At 37.9% G+C, this 20,212-nt stretch overlaps 1 long non-coding RNA gene across 2 annotated transcripts in view; it reads right to left on the minus strand.

Moving 5' to 3' along the window:
* Window positions 1-14,310, minus strand: part of LOC128373043 (uncharacterized) — an 82,290-nt gene extending 67,980 nt beyond the window's left edge. The window contains exon 1 of one of the 2 annotated variants that reach the window (XR_008322929.1): window positions 14,076-14,310. This is a non-coding gene — a long non-coding RNA (uncharacterized LOC128373043). Of the gene's footprint in view, window positions 1-14,067 lie in introns of both variants that reach the window. The other variant, XR_008322930.1, reaches the window with a different exon arrangement.
* Between the last annotated feature and the right edge of the window lie 5,902 nt (window positions 14,311-20,212).

The following is a 20,212-nucleotide window of genomic DNA, read 5'->3' on the forward strand; positions in this document are numbered from 1 at the left end:
TGGTGCATATTTTACATAGTCTAGTGACAAATGGTTATGTTAGGAAAATCTAAAAGGCCTGACAACTGTAATCTGTGTACAGCTGGCTGTGAAGAGAGCAAAACCCCACCTAATCCAACCTCGGAAAGGTTTCTTAAGCAATTCAACCACCCGACAAGTATGTCTGATAGAATATACTGGCCCTTTAAGTTTATGAGCTGGGACATTTCTCACAAATGAAATGGTATTACTTGACTGACTATGCCAGTCAAACAACAACGAGCTGAAAGCAGGGAAAGTTACAGAGAACGGTTTGAAAGTAAGATAAAAGATCAATATCGTTTTCCTCTCTGTGTGCACTTCACAGACAAAGATCCATATGCTAAATATGGACCTTTGATGATCTCAAACAAAGCAGACGATAATAGCTAGCTTATGTTTATCAGAAATTTAAAAAAAAAAATCCCAGTGATGATAAATCTGCCTTGCACACTGTCTTGTGTTTCTGCCAACCCTATACTTAACATAAGACTGTAATCTGAAGCAAATGCTGGATCACAGGTCTGAAACAGGGCTAAATGACGATACGTTGCTATCTGAGTGACCCACTGTGTGATAATGAAATTCATTATTGTAAAACTAAATCTGTGGCGTCTAAAAGCCACAAAATTTAGATTGTGTCACTTGTCCATCTCTCCACTAGTCATTTCCATCTCATCAAAGCAACACTTAACTCGTCTCCTCTATGATCTGAATCACCATGAATTTGCCATTACTTATTGTTGCTACTGTTGACGTATAATGGAACAGTTTGCCTGGTGATTTATAACGGAAATACTGTTGGGCAGGAGGACTTGGTGGAGATTTCACAGCTCATGGGAATGGACCAGCACCCACACACTGACTTATTGTATCTTGTATTTTCTGTGCATGTCACAGTATAATATAGACATAGAAACCTTGAAACTGGACAGTTCTGCAAAAGTCTGGATTACGTTTCATGACAATGATATTAAATGTGGGCATTTCCACAATACTTGCACATGGCAAATACAATATGGTTAAGGATAGGGAAAGATCAAGGTTATGGTAAATACATTTTGGTTATGCTTATGAATGGTCAAATTTAACATTATAATTTGAGTCAGCAATTTAAGCTAACTAAAGATCAAATTAAGTGTCATTAAACGTAAACTCTGATCTTCTGTATAAGTCAGCCTCACTCACCCACCTACCTAACCTCCACACTTGAGGCCAGGGTGTGCTTTAAAATAATTAGTTAGTATGATGTGTTGCTTCCTGTGTTGCTGAGGGTAAAAGTTGTTCTATGTGAGGTGATGAGCCTGCTGTCTGGTGTGTCACTGTAATGTTGCGGTTTTTGCAGTTCACAAAAAACAATTACTGTAAATAAAAGTTACAAAAGCACCTACGCAAGTTGTGACGTTCAATGGGCGGTGTGTGTCACCTTTAGTAGAAATCTAAAGTCGTCATTTTCATGAGTTTACTAAGCAAAGTTAGGCTACTTGCAGAGCAGGGCAAAATTTGTCACTGCCAGTCTGCCTTTTTCATCAGATGCAAACTGTAAAAACCTATTTGAATAAAAAGGTGACAAGTAATTCTAATAAGTCAGGATAACAAAATTTAAACAGGATATTCAACCAGCTACTGCCTCCAAAATGACCATCAAGATAGTCTCAACATGAAATTATTTATTTCAGAATTTAATTAAAGGATAAAAGCCTTGAGATGAGAGAAAACGTATCATGGTCTGATCTTATTTTGTCTGCCTTTGCCAATTAAGTCCCCTGCCACAACCCCCATTCGCCACAATCCCTCTGCCCTCCCCCTCAAACTCTTTTCCCTCTCTATCCCATCTCTGAGAGTCCAGACAGTCTTGGTCATGAGTCAGTGGGAGCAGAGGATCTGACTCACCTCCTCATGAGTCTAAACACTATTAGTTTCCAGGTGGTACACCGAGACACTATTGTGTTTCTGATTAGCCTACTAAGACACACAGACAGACCGGGATGAAGGGGCGACGTGGTTCTTTCCCCTCAGAAAATGTGGGTTATTTTGTGTCAGTTGGGATAAGGATTTGCAATCGTATGAGTCTGTATTAGTGTGGGAGGCAGTGGGTGTATTCCCAGATTTGGTAAAAAAAAGGAGAAAATGTGTACTCTTCCCACCATGATTAATGCCTGAGTGAGACCACCAGGGTTGATGCTCCAGGCATGATGTCTTTGTCTCCACTGAGTGTCCAGTAGTGACTCAGACCCCCCAAAACTTCTACGTCTTCTCTATTAATACTGTATTAATACACTTATCTGATATAATGGAGCCGTTCCAACACTGGCCTTGTGAAACAGATCAGTTACTGGCTAGACATGACTGAACTCTTTTTTTTAGTCACTGCTGTTAAAAAAGAAAACTAAACTAAACTAAAAATGTTTTGAGTATTCTGGAGAGCAAAAGTTACTCTGTTGCTCTGTGTCTTTAAATTACATTAAAGAGTCATTACATTGTTATTATATTTTTAAATGCATTTTATTCCACTTCTCAGACTCATTTACTTTAGCTTAATGTAAACAACTGGAAATTGCTGGTTGAGTCAGTAAAGGTAAGCCATCTCTGTGAAGGAGAAGCAAACAACTACATTTTTCAAAATTGCATCAGAACTCAGATTAAAAGGGTAAAAAAACAAACTGCCTTTTCACATTTATGATAAAAAGAAACACAAGTTAGACGAGACAGGAGGAGGCGTCTGTTTTACACTTTCTGATTGGAAACAAGCAACTAAAGCTGAAGTTTCCAGGTCACTCTGTCTGACTTTGACATTTTGCTTTCCAATATTAAAATTTCAAATAGACAGTGTCTAACAACCACAACGACATTAAAGCAAACACAGACTCTCAGATTCCGCCTGATGTTGTGCGGAAAGCTGAATGGAAATTAAAGTTGCGGTTTATGTTAAATGCCCTCTTTATAACTGGGAAAATATGAACTTCAAACAATTATGACAGGAAATTAGCTACACAATGATAAAAGCAAGTACATAATCTGTAATTCTGTGCAATGGTGAGCAAATATCATGCTGAAATCCTCCTTATCCACAAAGGGAAGATTTTTTTTTTATCCTTAACCCCCATAGATTTATATGTAGTGTAAAATGGTGACCAAAAATCCATACATTTCCTCCTAGATCACTGCTGAAACTCAAAACGGTACACAGTAGAGTTCTACCGTACTACACAGTGACGTAGGAGGTTGAGATTTACAATACCCCACCTAAAGTTTATTTTATTAGTCACAATTACTTCAGCTCTGTAGGCTTGAGAGTTGGTTGTAATCGGTTTGCAGTTTTGTGGTTGATGGCGCCAGTGGTTGGCCAGTCTCGTGGCAAAGAAGAAGTATCCATAGAAACCTCTCATAACAATCCACTTCTCGGCTGTCCATCATATTTTCACCAAAGATTTAACAGTAATATGCAAGCAACAGTGGAAGCTTTGGATTTAATAATATTATTTATGTTTTGAAGTTTTAAAAAGGTTTTACAGATGTAATATATGCATATAATACAAGATAAACTCCAAATGCACTTACAGTACAGTATGTAAGTGATGAGGTACAAATTCTGCAGTCCACATTTTAAGATAACAATTTAAAAGTTTTTTCTGGAGATAATGAGCTTCTGTTGTCTGAATTAGTCAGATAAAGTACATATATTCCACTACTGGTCTCTTTGTGTCTCGATGGACAGTGCTTTCCTCTTCAGCTGCAGTGGAAGTATAGTAACAAAAAAAGGGAATTTGGCACTAAAAGTGATAGTAATTTTGAAAGATATTGATTTGATTTGACTAATATCTTACACTTAATATTAGCTTCAGATAAACTTTTAAATACATTTTTGCACAGGAGGATTGTGGATTCTGTCCCTCATCACTTACAATGTCAGTCCATTATAAAGGGATTTCTTAATGGTCAGTTTGAACAGGAGGAAAGATTACAGCAAGAAAAGCATGTGTCAGTGTTCAATTTGGCACCTGACTGTTGTTTTAGGACAGACGTGAAAAACTGGGAACCTATCCTTTAAGCCTACAGGGGAAAGAGGTGCACATACAAGATGGAGTGCTCTTTTAAGCCTAAATGGATACCTTAACAGGTGCACCTGCCCCTCTGTCCCACTGATACTGATACATACCAACATTCCTGCTCACGCACACACTTAGCACAGTGAAGGCAGACACAGCTGTGGCAGTGTATTAGGCTGATCTACTGTGTGAACCAAACCCTGACTGCTTCTCACTGCACTCTCCATTGTTGTCTTCAAATATACCAATCAATACTGCCAGCTGACACCAGGCAACCAGTCAATACCTCCCATTCCCGAGGGTCGGGGTTTCAAACATTCACCCTCTGGAAATAATGGAGGTTGAAAGAATCCACTGATAGTGTGCTGGAGGGCAGAAGCACACTGAGTGTCAACTCTAACACACAGAGGCTCAGCTGATGGGAATGAAGTGGAAAACACTGCCCTCTACTGGCAGCAACCAAGACAACAGAGTCAACTTGGTGAGTATTAAATCCATTTTAACTTTTTAAATTGTCAATGACACGTTCAGAATAGAAAATAATATCCAAATAATGGTCAGTTGGCCTAAAACACTACCCTTCTTAAAGTTATTATATCCTTTTTATGAGGCAAACGTTTAAAATCACCATCGAAACACAGGAAGAAGTAAAGCAAGCCAGTGTAAAGATAATGCCTTTTTGTGGATTGAGAAAGATGTTGGGATTTGGCTACAGACTCAAGTACTTTACATACTGAAATACGTGGAAATGCATTTTGGGTGCTTTGAAAAACATATTCTCATAATCTTGTGATCTTGTATCACAAGATTGAGTTTACTCTAACCACCCCCACAAAGAGGTCAGAGGTCAATATTTGAGCAGCAGCCCTGGACATTTAGTGGTTCAATGTCTGTAGATGCATGACTATCTCATCCCAAGATTAAAACCTTACAAGACGACAATAATTAGTCCAGCAGAGAAAAATAATTAAGAAAACAGCAGCTCTCAGATTCAAACAGCAGGTGGAGGCAGAGTCGTCCTGTGGGTATGAGGCTGAAAGGCTGACCAGGAAAACCGTGGCAGGGGAGTGTGTGAGTGATGAGCAAAACTGTTGTTGCCCTACTCTTCAGCAAAGTGGAAACTTAACTTTCACTGGCCAACATTGACAGTATGTTTTTCACTGTAACTGAATCACTTTTCTACTGATTTGTCTATATTGTATTGTTTAAGCTTTTTTGGACTGGAAATTATACTTTTTAAATTCTGCTTAATAAACCCAGTTTAACAATCATATTGACCTGTTGTGTTGTTTTTTATGTGATAAAAGTGATGATTTTGCTGCAGCAGCTAACTGCAAAAGTGCAGGGTGCAGAAAGCGGATGTGGCTCCCTACACTAAACGTCATGACTATGTATTTCCACTAAGTGGCGCTATAAGCCTATGTTTAGCGCAGAGTAGTGACAGCTCATCCATTCACTTAAGTACAGTGTCATGCAATGAAAAGTGTGCAGAATAAAAAATGAAACAGAACACCATTATGATTTTTCTAAATTTAAAGCTTTAAACCTTAAAGATGATATTAACTGACAGAAACTCTGAACATTCATATCACTCTTTGTTGATCAACATTTGTGACATAAAAAGCAGTTTAATTAAGAGTAAATTACAAAGGATTGTGTGGTCAAGTGGTACAATGAAAGATAAACAAGATAAAACAACCACCTATATTTGTACTTGCAGTTTGCTGTTGCTTTGACCTTTGACCTTCACCTGTATTGCATGTGCTCCCAGGAAGTTGCTCCACTGTCAGCTCAGTGAAATGAATAGCAGATACAGTATGTAAATGCATGTGAGGCAAAAACTATTTTGCATAAAAAGATAAGCAATTGACGCGTGAAAAAACTTTTTTTCTTCCTTTTTCTGCACAGAGTTTCAGACTACGCCACCACCACTTCCTCTGCTGTGAAGTCACTGGGTGCAAGTCTTTACTGGAAACCAGTAGCTCTGACTAAAAACCCCACAGTAGTAGAGTACGTAGCACTTGTGGCAGCCGTTAGTTACCGATGTGTTGCACAGTGTGAAGCAGTTAACCCCTCAGTGGTGAAGACACAAGAACTGTTACTCTCTCCATCCTGCCAACTGTAGCCAGTGGCAGTATCTTACTGGAAACCAACAGTTTAGACTGTGATGCAGTGTGGTCGCCCAACAAAATCTGACCACAAAATGTGTGCATTATGCATGTGAGTGAACAGCTAGTGCTACAATTCTGATATAAACATTTTACTGTCAGTGCAATCAATTCAGGAAGAGGATCTATTTCAAAGTTCAAGTACTGATAACAGATGTAGAAGTGTTGCCTATTAAGGTATGAAAAATGACTGTTACTGTTGCTGAAGACACTGTAGTTTCTCTGAGTGGACTGAAAAGAGTTCCTGATGCTCTTACTGTACAAATGGCCTCTGTCCCAACCTCCACCTACACAGAGCAATTCTGCAACTATAGCAATACTGCAGCCTTAGAGCAGTTTATGTTTATTACTTCATGGTCAGACCATCAGAATGAGCCCTTCCTTGCCACCACTGAGCAAATGTAACATCTGAGAATTCAAGACTGTTTTTGTTGCTTTTTCTCTGGGTTTTTCCTGGATGTCAGTACTCTCCAAATAGCACATATACTGTATGCAACACAATTCCTATGGCTATAAAAACAAACAAACAAACAACAAAAGGTGGAAATCCCAGATTTAGCTCATTGACAAAATCTAATGGTTGATTTCTTGTGCTGAGAGTGCTCTCTGCAGCCAAGTCTGAAACTTTCTGAGAAATCTTTCTAAAAATCAGACAGGAATGAAAACATAACTCTCTGCAAGCACAAATACAGTAACACCCACCAGTTCCAAAACAACCACCCACACAAAGTGCATGTTCTCTAATTTATCAACTGAAACATACGGTTAAAATTGCAGTGTGATAAGATAGGAATGCTGCTGGCAGATTAGGTTGATGAGCTTGCCTCTAAACCTACTGTACTTTCACTTTACATAGAAAATACATTTTAAAAAGGGGATAAAAAGGTTACAGCTGGCTGCACCTATGCACATGCATACTGCACCCACTCATTTAGTGTGAACACTCAAATACTCACAAATAGCCAAACACACACTTGACACACTCATTCAAAATCATCCTGTCATGTGAACATTTCAATGTGGTTTTCATGTTTTTACCTCAGTAGAAGGCTCTTGCAGCTTCAGGGAACTCACTAACCCTGAGGCTTTCAGAAAACACTCAAACCCCATTGGCTTATCTGAAACATGCAACATGACGCCTGTCAATGCCGCCACAAACAAAACTACTAGTATTAGTTCCTGAAAAGTCTAGATGGTGGAGATAACTGAGCCTGACATGGGTAATGTGTCAAAATACAAGCTTGAAGGTGACAGAAGAGGAAGTTTTAGTTCTCTCTGTGCTGTGAGTGACGTACTGTATGTGTTTGCATTAGCATGCACTATGATGATGCATGTACTGTACACATACTCATGACTACTGTGCAACTAAAAAAAACCTGTTAGTCACGTCTTATCACCATGGGAACACCCACCACGACCACGGTACGATCTGACTGATACAAACTTTTAATCCAGCTACTTTCATGGCAATCATTTCCTGAATTCAGTATTTCCCCTAAAAATATTGCAGATATTGTCTAAGTTAAACCTGCATTAACAGTTTTTTTGGCCACTTGGGGGGAGCAGAAACAAGCTGTGAACACAACAATGATATCACCTTTTAAGTTGATATGACAAACGTGTTAGTGAAATGTTGCTTCTTTACACATGCAGCTATTATGGTGCAATGATACAATTAATTTGAAGTTGTTTTTCTATCCACCTGATGAATGTAAGTCTAATATTCACTCTTTATCTATGTTTTTGGTCTCTACCAGGATAATATTTTGCTCTTAAGCTGCTAAATGCTCCACTATGTTCACCAGCTAGTCTACAGCTTACTGTCTGTTTGCCATTTGGTGCTGAGTATGTAGTGTACAGTGATGAAAATGGACATAAGCAAACATTATGAGAGCACTGAGAGCAAATCAAAACAGTAATGTTGCAGCTGGACCTAAACGTTGAGATGAAACGTGCTATAAACTCCATAACGCCAAGAGGTGCTACAGAGGCATAAAGACAGAAAGGAGACAGGCGAAAAATATTGATTATAATTGCTTTAAGGAATAATTGGACATTTTGTGTAAGAAATTATTTTTCTTGCAGAGAGTTAAATGGAAAGATCCAAACCACTTTCAAATCTGTCTGTTTAGTACTGAGCTATGTTCCCTCAGCCCTATGTTCTCAAATTTGTAAGAAATGTTCCTCCTATCAAAATTAGACCCTATTTTCCCACAGCTTTATGTACCCTCAAGGATTTTCTACCAAATTAGGCCTTACGTTTCCTCAGGCCTGCATTCCCACAGCACAGGTATGGCCATTCCCTGCACATAACGTGTTGTTGCCCCCTCTTAACTTGTTTTTTTTTTTTTTTGCTTCAAGGACTGGTGAAATTCTTTATTTTATTATTAAACTTAGAGAACATAGGGCTGTGGGAACATATACACACTCCTGGAGCTGGAAAACAATTAGCATGAAGACTGAAAGCAACAGGAAACAGCTAGCCTGGCTCTAGGTCCAAATTTCAACAATGCACCTCCCACTTAACTCACTGTATCTCATTTCTTAACACAAACAAAAATGTCAAAACCAATAATGTGGTCATGGTGTATTTTTTTAAAACTTTGAACAGAGCCAGGCTGACTGTTTTCTGCTGCTTTCAGTCTGTATGCTAAACGAGACTAATCGCATCCTGGCTCAACTCATCCAACTAACCATTATACCGTCATGACACACTTAAACTCTCCATTGAAACCACTACTGCTAAAAATGAAACAGTGGCTACCTAGGGAAAATCAAGGGATATAATCTCAATAAAAAAGATGTCACATTGCGGTTTAAAAAAGGTTTCGAAACACCAGAGAAATCATCCATGCCTTCAACTTAAGTGAGTTTTTGAATAACCGCTTTGTGTAGAATTTGGTGAGAAAAAATAAAATCGAATCATTTCATGTTGAGACATTCCCATAGACCACAACAAGTGTTATTTTTCAATGAATGAGGTACCTTATTAAACGCACTCAATGAAGCACAGATTCAGGCTGTGAATTGGTGCTGCTTAGGATCACAGATTGTTCTACCACCAGGTCCTATGACAGTGAGATGACTCAAGTTAATTTCAGTATGTGTGAGTGTGTGATGTAAAAGCTGCTTTTGTTTTCGTTGCTGCGCAAATAGACACAAGGTTTACTTTCATTTGAATGAACTACTGTATCTGTGGTTTGCATCTTAGTTTGCAACATAGAGAGCAGCAGTAGTCTGTACAGACATCTGCTGGCAGCATGCTCAGGAAAGTGAAGTGACAACTGGCTACTTCAGTAACATGGCTCAGAGAAAGCTCCAAGAAAACTGAGTTATGACTCCTAGAATCTCATGATTCTTCTTAAATATATGTCCTACTGACTTTGGTGATCTAACTTATAGTGCCACCAAGGGGTCAGATATTTGACATACCTCAACAACTGTTGAACGGATTGCCATGACTTTATAAAAATACCTGCAAAACCAATGACCATCATCCTCAGATGTAATTTGTGTTTAGCGCTAAAAACTGACTATATAAAACATGCATGTCAGGACAGCTCTCAAAAAGAAAGGCCAAAATGTCTCAATCTCCCCCTAGTGGCTGGCTGCAATATAGGTCATAAGTCTGTAATGTTATAATGTTGTTGCATCGGTGCCATACCCATCAGTGCTCTGACTGTGATGATCACTCACTGAAGAACTTTTTTTTCTATGCACAATTTTGCAGCTGCCCATGTCACACATACGACTTCTCTCAGTGAGCAGGATGAGGAAAAGGTGTGACTATGCAACATTAATTTGCTTAACCACTTTTCATGCTTTCACTTTTCATGCGGTTTGATCGTTGATTATTTAGATCTAATCGGGGTGATGTTCCTGTCTTCATCCTTGTCTATATTAAGTCCTTCAGCATGTGAAAATGATGATAAATGATGCTTAATTTCACCTGTGACGAATGAAACTGAACTTGGTTTCAACCTCACACCTATGTCTCTTATCGTCAACTTCCGGCTACATCTCCATAGCAACATGTCTCATGTACATTTCCAATCATTTGTCTATACAAAGGCATGACACAGAGCAAGCTTTAATCAGAGCAGCTCCTGCCAGATATTTTCTTGCTCACTGGCTCAACAAAAAGACTGAATATTACAGTGATACTGGAGAGGACATTATTACAACATGCTTCAACAGTGTAAATTAATTCCTGGAGGGCGTAAAAGCTTTATACAGCAGTCACATATACATATATATCAAGCAAGGAGACACAAGGAGGAAATAGAGTGTTAAAAATAGGTAATTACGAGATAATTCATGCTAGGCTAGCTACTTCCTCGGCTTTGTACCTGGCTAGCTTAAATTATCTGCAGCCATTATTGGTAATTTTGTGTCTGATAAGCAAGTAGTAATTAGGAAAGTTTAGTATTGAGAAAGTGCTTCAAATAATGTGTCAAACCAGTAAGTCACACATCGAGTAACACCAAAAATGCTACGAGAAAGTCATGACAAGCTTTCTTAATGGGTTTCACTTTTAAATGGACATGCTTGTTGGGTTAAATAGCATCACTGCTCTGTGTTTCACTCGGTGATTCCTGTACTAGCTGCTTAGATCATTCGTTTTCAAAACTTTTTTTACACCACACTGTGTTGCCCCCTAGTGACATTTCTCAAGCTTGACAAGCTGCGACTGAGTGGCTGGCAATGCAAATTTAAGCACCAAAAGGAGGTTTATGACTCACGCTCTTCTTCTTCAGCCATCCAAATTAGTCAAATAAAGTCAAAATCTGCAAAATTCACATTCTGTATTACAATTGCTCTGCAACTGAGCAGAACACTATCCAATGAGCCACAAAGAGGACTTTTTAAACTAAAAAGACCAACTATGGAATATATACACTTAATTAGACTTACGCAGACAGCTGAGGCCTCATATTACCTTCACATAAACATCCAAATGAATCAATTTTTGCTTAAACATGAATTGTGGATTTTGTCCCTCATCACATACAGTATGGTACATTTAAAGTGGACCTTCTAAACAGGAGTACTGATTACAGTGAGCAAAACTATGTCAGTTTCCATTTAGACACCACACTTGATAAAACGGTGAGAACAGTTTGGTAAGAAGTACAACTCCACACTATAGCTAGAATATTGACTAAGGAGTCACAGCTGGTTGAGTATAATATGAGTTATCAGCAAGGCTGGAACGTGTGCTGGAAGTATTTTACATATAATCTGTCATTGTCTGTTACTGCCAACAATGTGTGATACGATATCGTTGACATCTGGCAAAGAAAGTGTGTTTTGCTTCCTCGTGCTAAGCAACAGATTTAGAGTTGCTGGGGATGCAGAATGGTGCAAATCACAAGAGGAGGCTTATGTTGCTGAGGTCACCTAGGAAGCTGAATGAGGAAATGACTTAGCTGCCGTTTCTAACGCACGCACAATAAGATACATGATCTCAAAAGGACAATCCCCTTTAAATAAAGGTTGTATAAATAAAACATGCAAATCTACTCCCCTCCATTGTCTCCCTGTAACACACACACACACACACACACATACACACATACACACACACACACCCCGGCTCTCACACACGTATGTACAGTCTCTCTTCCTCTTGCTCCCTCAACACATTCAATATTCAGTTCATATGCGGATTTGACAGCTCTATACTTCTCTGTCTCCTGCCACATGAATGGAGGAAACAGGGACAGGGAAACCCCTCGTCACTCATTATGAAACTCATGCTATACCACAGTGCAGTGTTCAGCTACATCTTTATTTCAAATGACTCCTAACAGTGGAGAAATGAGGTGGTTTTGGGTACATAAAAATATTTAAAAAGCGAATCGAAAGTTCAGCCTTTTTATCTGGAGGTGTCTTTCAAGTTGCATTGGGAAAATTAAAGTATTTCTTAGGAAGTAAAAATACCAGAAGAAGGTGTACATTTACAGAAGGTTGTGTCATTATAAGAAAATAATTGACCTGTTTGAACTATCCTCCTCAATGTGGTGAGTTCAAATACGGTTGGAAATTTCAACGTCACAGCAAGATTGAACTGAAACCAAGAATGACGAGATCTCGCACATCAATAAGAAAAAAAGCAGACTTGTTAGACAAATAAATAAATAACTCAATGTCCACTTACTAGAATTTCTCTGAGCTTTCAACCACACTTCATGGTCCTTATCAGCATGTCATAACTAAGAAAAACCCATGTGCTTTTTCCACAGCTTTCAACTTCAGTATACAGTCTACAGGCAATAGTCAGCAGATAGAGCATAGTTAGTTGACATCATCTGCTAATGGAGACTGTGCACTGTGACTGAAAGCACTGAGAAAACTTAGTAAGTGGACCTTGAGTTCAGTTTGTCTTCTTTCTTTTCAATTAACTTTCCCACCTAAAACTAGACTTGTTGCCAAAATGCCAAAGACATGTGGCTTGTGTATTTTACAAATTTCGTAATTTTTTTGTTTGTTTTACCGCCAGACTACATTATTTTATTTAAGCAGAAAGCTTAAACTGTCTTCTTGTGTCACTTTGGAAAGATGGGTGTGTCAAATGAATGAAATGTAATGTTCAATCAGTACTTGAGCTTAGTTCCTTCTTTACTGTGGAAACAGTTCACAAAAAAGTCTTAACTCAAGGTACAGCAGTTCTGGAGCTTTCAACGGCATCACACAATCTTCTTCAACGCTTGAATGTTTGCCTAGTTGACATGGCACTGCAGAGGTTTCCATTTCCATTTCTATGCCAAGGGATACTGTGCCATGGCAACTCACACAACTCAGATGATCATGTGATGTAATCAAAAGCTCCAGAAGAGCTATTTAACTAACCTTAAGGCAAGATTAGTTGGTCATCTACATAAGCCTTGCCTTGTGCAATTGCAGTAAATTGGGTCTGATGAGTTTGGTGTCACAAAATGTAGTATTTCTTTCCAATTAAACCCTCACTAATGTGTCCAGTTTTCTTTTTCTGACATGTATGTAAAATGTAAAAAGAAACAATGTGTAGTGTTCTACTATACTTTCTATAGTTATACTTTATATAAAAAAACACAATTAGTTGATTTTGAAGTCTTAATTCTGAGGCATGAACACGTGAAGTCTGCCTGACACCTGTAGAGCCAGTGGAATCCGATGGCACCTGAACGCAGCATCTCCTAGTGACTCCTCTGGCTTCAGCAGTTTGCGTTTATAAAGTAATTGACGCCCGTTTCATTCTGGTAAAAGTCCTTCCAGGAGGTGACGCTCACCAACCAGGCTTCACACACTGATAAGAATCAGACTATAAAAAGATCAGAGAAGTTCAAACAAGAAAGTCACAAGAATATGTTCTGCCGGAAAGTACAATAATAACTGGGAGCGGCTCATCTGACGCTTTTTATGCATTCATGGTTTCAACACGCACAGAAAAAGTGTATAAGTGTGCAACCAAGTCAAAGAAAACTGAACGGGTCAAGTCATTCAATAACTTTATAAAAAGTACAAAAGGAAGAGGAAGACCGGGTTACTATCTCTGTCTGACACCGCATACTTCCTTTTATCTCTGCACAAACCGCCCATTACGCATGAGTGAGCCTTGCACGGCCCTCAAACTTATTTAAACAGTCTTGCTGTGTCTAGTTAACAGCAAAAGTATTGAAAAATCGTGATGTGATGTTGCACAAATTAAACCACAGTCAATGTCGAGATCTATCAAAGTAAAAAAAAAAAAAAACTGCTTCCTCATTTGGACTTTGAACAGAACACAGCTGTGAAGTGGAGAGCTTATCTCAGTGTTTTGTGTTTAATTCATAAAAAGAGAGTGAACTCACAGACTTACCCAGCATCACTGGCGGTTTGGCGCACACTTTGCACGTCTTTTTCTTTCTTTCTTTTTTTTAAAATACCTCAACCAAAATGCGAGGCACGCATCTGCACCAGGTCGGGCTGACACACTTTCTTTCACTATCAAACTTTTCCTCTGCGGGATAAAAGTCATCCTGTGATCACACGCCAAACCATGTGCGCGCGTTCTCTCTCCTCACTAACTTTCTTAATTGCCGCACTAGAGTGATCCTGTGCATCTCCACCATTGAGACTGAGCTGTCTCTGAGACTTGCATGTAATACAAATTCGTATTTTTGGTCACACCCACTTCTGTCAGCCCTTCCCTCTTTGCTGTGCCACGGGGAGCCTCATTATGAATGGAGTTTTCTGTTTGTCATTAGTGTTTAACTAGATCTCTCACACACTAACAGAGATAATGCAAATAACACATTCATTCATTTAACTATGGGTGAAGATACAAATGCACCTATCACTCACATTTATGAAAAATGTATGCAGGTGAACTCAGACAGTCTGTTTAGTTATAATTATAGTAATTAACTCATCAGGAGATGCTTCACCAGTAACATAGGAAAAGGTCAGTTATACAGGAATGTACAAACAACTACAAATTATGTTTTTGTTATAGTTGCATACAATTTATCATAACACGTGTGCAATCTGATGCACTCCAACATTATCTTGCACATGTTAGTTATTATTGCCAGCAATAATAACTAACCAAAGTTTTCACTATGATGTTATTCACATGATCATTTTCCCCCATCTGGGAGTCTAAACACTAACATTTATTTGACATTGAATGTCACACAACTGTGTAACCGTAATGGATAACACAATGATTCTGCAAACTAATGTGTCCAAACTCTTTGTGGCAAAGGAACATGTCACCCAGCACATGTGATTTGTTGACAACCATATCCTTTATGCAGGTATAACGTTTACCATGTTCACTATATTAGTTTATTGTGTTACCATGACGCTAACAGTAACACAAAGTACAGCTGCAGCTGATGGGAAGGTTATTTACTTTGCAGAAACTTGGTCATTAACCACAGTACTGGACAAATGTAAATTTTGACCAAATACTGGTGCAATTCATTCTGATGGAAGCACGATCATGGTTCCCAAATTTCATGGCAAGCCATCCAATACTTTACAAGACATTTCACCCCTAATTACAAGACACAGAGCAGCTTCAGATTAATAATACAGGTCACTAATGCAGATATATATTAAACGCTGCCATGCGTACACAAGGAGGGAAATCCAGCCCATTTTCATGATCATAGTCATACAGAGGAAGTAAAAGCAGAAGTTGTGGCAAAAGCTGGGGTGGCTTCCTTGCAGCTTGTTTCATTTAGCTTTTCATGCCTTGCTCAAAGGCACCAAGACTTGAGCCATTAAGAGAGGAAAGTGTGTCCTTCTCTCTGATTTGCATGTTTGGAAGTGTCATCCTCATGCAGTAAGTCTTCTCGTTGTAATGATGACTTGGACATACGGACTCAAACTTCTGTATTTAATGAAGTGAACCGAGATGAACCCTGCCCAGTTTCTGTATAAATGCAAAGTGAGAAATTTCCTGTTAAGATTTCCATTTTTAAAAGTGTAAACTCTGTGGAAACACCGGAGCTGATGTAAGCGATGCTTGGGTGTGTGTTGACATCCCAACAGGGTGAAGAAAAGTCAACGTTAGAAAAGAGGGAAGTACAGATGTGACGACATGAGAGGGATCATGAACTACTTCCATTACAGATGTTTTAAAATGTCTGTACCACAAATTACCCCACTGTCATATATTAATCATTCTGAAAATAGACAGTTGCAAGGTTGAAACGGCACATCAGTGGCTGACAACATACAGTAGGGGTTGCAAGATGAATCTAAAGGTTCTCCAGTGATTTTTTGGGGAACTCTACTTCTTCAGGTCTCTGAGGTATAAGTTCCATTGTCTAATGTGTTCAATGAGTCACCTGTTGCACAAAACGCTTTTTAAAACAAGATAGTACAGACGTCCTCCCTGTGTATAGCTTTTTGAATCATAAACAAAGTTAGCTTATTACTTATTTGACCACAAAGAGTCACGTGTCTCTGATGCAGGGGGTCACTGTGGGCGGTTTGCTGAGTTTACTCAGTTTTGGAGGGAAAGGATTGAAACTTCACTTACAGTTACAGAGTAGTTTCAATTTTGGCTAAAATTACAGAAGTGTTGATCTTAATTATCTCCATCAACACTTCAATCTTACATCTAATAATAAAAGTAACAATATATTTGTCCTTGTATACATCAAAACATGTATTTTCTTTCTTATGTTTGTTCACTTCTGATACGTTGGCCCTTCTTAATGTATTCCTGGCCAGTTTAAAATAGAGGGCTGCTAGCTGATGGGTTGGTTGAACTTTTGGTCTCTGTAGGTGTTACTGGTTGGGTGTAGCTATCGTCGGTTTATTGAAATTTATTGGAAATTGCAATACGGGTAAACAAAAAATAAAAAAGGTCAATAAGAGATTTATAATGTTAATTGGATCATTTTAGTTCATTGTACGTCCTCAGTTGGTAGTAGTTGTCTTGTGACTTTTTCTTATAAGCAAAATTTTCATTTTTGATCAATCAATCAATCAATAGCACAATTCATACAATAGAACTAATTCAAAGTGCTTCACATCATAAACAAAGATTAATACAATAATGAAATACAGGAATAAGTATGAGTTAATAAATAATAATGCATAAGTAATAATCAAGATGTTTTCAAAAGGTCAAAAAGACAAAGATTGATGATTTAAATGCACCATAGTTACTTTTAGAAGTGCAGGGACAACGTGGGCTGATATGCTTTAAAATGAACAAAATGACATTAAAGTAAACTTTCATACTTTAAGTTAGTTGTACTTTCCCCAACTTTATTATATACCAATCTAAAGCCATGACTGATAGTGTGAAGCTTTGCACCTTTATTTTCATATCTGAAATGATTTAGTTTCACATATTGGTCATTTTATAATGAAAGTCAAGCTCTGGTATCAGTTATTTGTACAGTTGGCTAGCTGGTTGGTTGGTTGAACTTTGGTCTCTGTAGATGTTACTGGTTGGGTGTAGCTATCGTCGGTTTATTGAAATTTATTGAAAATTGCAATATGGGTAAACAAAAAAGGTCAATAAGAGATTCATAATGTTGTTAATTGAATCATTTTAGTTCATTGTACGTCCTCAGTTGGTAGGAGTTGTCTTGTGACTTTTTCTTATAAGCTAAATTTTCATTTTTGATCAATCAATCAATCAATAGCACAATTCATACAATAGAACTAATTAATCAACAGGTGACTCAATATTCAATGAGTCACCTGTTGCACAAAACGCTTTTTAAAACAATATAGTACAGTCCTCCTCCCTGTGTATAGCTTTTTGAATCATAAACAAAGTTAGCTTATTACTTATTTGACCACAAAGAGTCACGTGTCTCTGATGCAGGGGGTCACTGTGGGCGGTTTGCTGAGTTTACTCAGTTTTGGAGGGAAAGGATTGAAACTTCACTTACAGTTACAGAGTAGTTTCAATTTTGGCTAAAATTACAGAAGTGTTGATCTTAATTATCTCCATCAACACTTCAATCTTACATCTAATAATAAAAGTAACAATATATTTGTCCTTGTATACATCAAAACATGTATTTTCTTTCTTATGTTTGTTCACTTCTGATACGTTGGCCCTTCTTAATGTATTCCTGGCCAGTTTAAAATAGAGGGCTGCTAGCTGATGGGTTGGTTGAACTTTTGGTCTCTGTAGGTGTTACTGGTTGGGTGTAGCTATCGTCGGTTTACTGAAATTTATTGGAAATTGCAATATGGGTAAACAAAAAATAAAAAAGGTCAATAAGAGATTTATAATGTTAATTGGATCATTTTAGTTCATTGTACGTCCTCAGTTGGTAGTAGTTGTCTTGTGACTTTTTCTTATAAACTAAATTTTCATTTTTGATCAATCAATCAATCAATAGCACAATTCATACAATAGAACTAATTCAAAGTGCTTCACATCATAAACAAAGATTAATACAATAATGAAATACAGGAATAAGTATGAGTTAATAAATAATAATGCATAAGTAATAATCAAGATGTTTTCAAAAGGTCAAAAAGACAAAGATTGATGATTTTAATGCACCATAGTTACTTTTAGAAGTGCAGGGACAACGTGGGCTGATATGCTTTAAAATGAACAAAATGACATTAAAGTAAACTTTCATACTTTAAGTTAATTGTACTTTCCCCAACTTTATTATATACCAATCTAAAGCCATGACTGATTGTGTGAAGCTTTGCACCTTTGCTTTACTTTCATATCTGAAATGATTTAGTTTCACATATTGGTCATTTTATAATGAAAGTCAAGCTCTGGTATCAGTTATTTGTACAGTTGGCTGAATGAAAAAAAGACATCTGTGAATGTTGAGACTGTGTTGTCTATGATGTTCTGAGAAGAGACAGAAAACTGCAGAATTCCCTTTAAGTTATAAAGCTTGTCTAAGTTTAGGCTCCCTGGTGGTCCACTGTCAGAACAGAGTCATTCAAAGTGTCCTTTGTTAAGCTGTTTAGGTCAGGGTTAAAACAAGATTCACTTCAACACTAGATCCTCTTTGTGTGTATGTGTGAAGTTAATACATGAGAAAAGCCACACAGTCCGAGGGCGTGTTCACTGCGACACACTTAGATTGGCTTATTGTGTAAACAAACAACAGGATTTTTTCCTGGAGGCAGTTCTCTTTTTCCCACAGGCTCAATACAGATAGGCAGTCATTATAAACACTGGACTCAGTCAAGGTTGTTTCCCAACAGAGACGTCTGGGACCAAACACAACTCCTCGTGTCTTACACAATCTTACATTCTTTTAGGCACTTAAATCTTATCCACAATGATTTACCATAAATCCGTGAAAAACTATTTCAAGAAAGCCTTTTGTGAGTCACGACCACCCTGTAAGCTGGTAAGCGATCTTTGCTCAAGGACACTTAGGCAGGGTGTGTTTGAAAGCACTTTGGAGGCAGGAAGAATCTGATTGGTTCAGCAAGACCTTAATGGAGCAAAAGAACTCTGCTGACAAAAAATGAAGTAGCACCACTTTCTGATAAGCCACCCTTTATAAAAGCATTCACCAGCATTAAGCAGTAATGCTTTACAGATGATTTACAAGCAATTAATAAGACAATCTTTTGGGTTGCCAGGTTGTGGAAAATCCTCCTTTAGTATCAAACTTGTTACGTCTTTTTAGCTCATTAGATCATTAGTGAGACTGTTTGACCACTTACCTTCTGGAAAAGAGCTGCAGGGCATCCGGGCCTAAATGTGTTTATAAACAGTTTCTAACATTTTTACAACTGCAGACTATAAGAGGAACTTTTGAATTGGTTTGGCACTTTATTAAGAACACCTGCACAATCCAGCAGCTCTAGCATTTATTCTACTTTTGTAAACCGAGAAGAATCAACCCCATTAACATACATGAGGGTGTCAAAATATCTCTTCACACATAATGCACTCTAATACACCAACACCCACTATGACCTCAATAATAAACAAAGTAAAAGTATCACCTTTCTGACATTGTAAATGAAAACTGAAAGTGTATAAGTTTAATAAAAGTAGAATGTATGGCAGTCTTCTATCTAGATCACATTATCAGATATTGACAGATCAAGAGCCATTATCAACAAATTAGTAACATTCATAACTGCATATTTGAGGTCTTTTTAGAAAGTGAGAAACATGGGAGCCTTTATTAATGACATTGTACTTAAATTGAATAAGGAGATCATTACAATCTTTGTTTATCATTTAGCATCCTGCATCCTTTATGGTAAATAACAAGACATTGGTTATAAAAAAGACTGCTGCTGTGAACTTCTCTGCTAGTGAGGCTAAAAGTCCAGACTAAATCTCTCCTGGTTTGATTGATGGAACTTTTGTTCTTCCTCTTTGATTTACTGTTTATTTATACAGTATTTGCATCCACTTCTCTTGAAAAGTGTTCTCTTCTGTTTGGTGCACACATACAATCAGGACTGGTTTCAATCAGGATTAAAGATGCCTTGTGGGCCTCATCGCTACCACGGTTCCTGAATGCCACAAAC

Source organism: Scomber japonicus, chromosome 14 (genome assembly GCF_027409825.1).
Source record: "Scomber japonicus isolate fScoJap1 chromosome 14, fScoJap1.pri, whole genome shotgun sequence".
Taxonomy (NCBI): domain Eukaryota; kingdom Metazoa; phylum Chordata; class Actinopteri; order Scombriformes; family Scombridae; genus Scomber; species Scomber japonicus.